The sequence below is a fragment of the Zingiber officinale genome, chromosome 1A (assembly GCF_018446385.1).
Source record: "Zingiber officinale cultivar Zhangliang chromosome 1A, Zo_v1.1, whole genome shotgun sequence".
Taxonomy (NCBI): domain Eukaryota; kingdom Viridiplantae; phylum Streptophyta; class Magnoliopsida; order Zingiberales; family Zingiberaceae; genus Zingiber; species Zingiber officinale.
Window position 1 is genome coordinate 17485075 of NC_055987.1, and position 699 is coordinate 17485773.

At 33.0% G+C, this 699-nt stretch overlaps 1 non-coding gene across 1 annotated transcript; it reads left to right on the top strand.

Annotated features, from left to right (window-relative positions):
* LOC122039208 lies at positions 1 to 106 on the top strand. Its single transcript, XR_006128090.1, has one exon. It is a non-coding gene; the product is annotated as a small nucleolar RNA R71 (small nucleolar RNA).
* The last annotated feature ends 593 nt before the right edge of the window (positions 107 to 699 follow it).

Sequence of the window (699 nt, forward strand, 5' to 3'; positions counted from 1 at the left end):
AAGCTATGGTGAGGGCACTGCCTTTGTAGACTCTAGAATCTGTCCCATGCTTCAAATAAAGATTCTCCATTTGCTTGAACAAAATTTGTGATGCAACTCCTCATGTAGATTGTTCTGCTTGGAGGGAAAAAATGATTCAGAAATTGCTGCTCCAATTGTTCTCAACTTGTGATGCTTTGAGGACGAAGAGAATATAACCAAGTCCTTATTTTATCCTTGATACTGAAAGGAAATGCCATCAATTGAACTGCATCCACTGACACTCCTTCTTAGTCCACCATATCACAAAGCTCTAGAAATCTCTCAAGGTGCAGATAAGGACTTTCTGATACTTCTCCTCCAAATTTATGACCTTGTATCATGAAAATTAACCTTGGGTCTAGTTGGAAACTTTCTGCTTCAATATGAGGCCGCACAATAGGAGATAAAAATCTTGCAAAAATGGGTGCAGAGAAATCTCTTAAGGACCTGCTTGACATGTTAGTGCTCATGGTATCTAAGAAAAAAAATTTATGAGAAGAATTTAAAATAAAAAATGAAAGACAAGAAATAAATTGCTATATGAAAAACAAAAAATAAATGCAATATTTAAAGACAAAAAAGAAAATGCGGATTTTTATTTTATTTTATTTTATTTTTTTGAATTATGAAAACTGAAAAATAAAAACTATTCACAAATCCAGACTAACCAAATTGCTA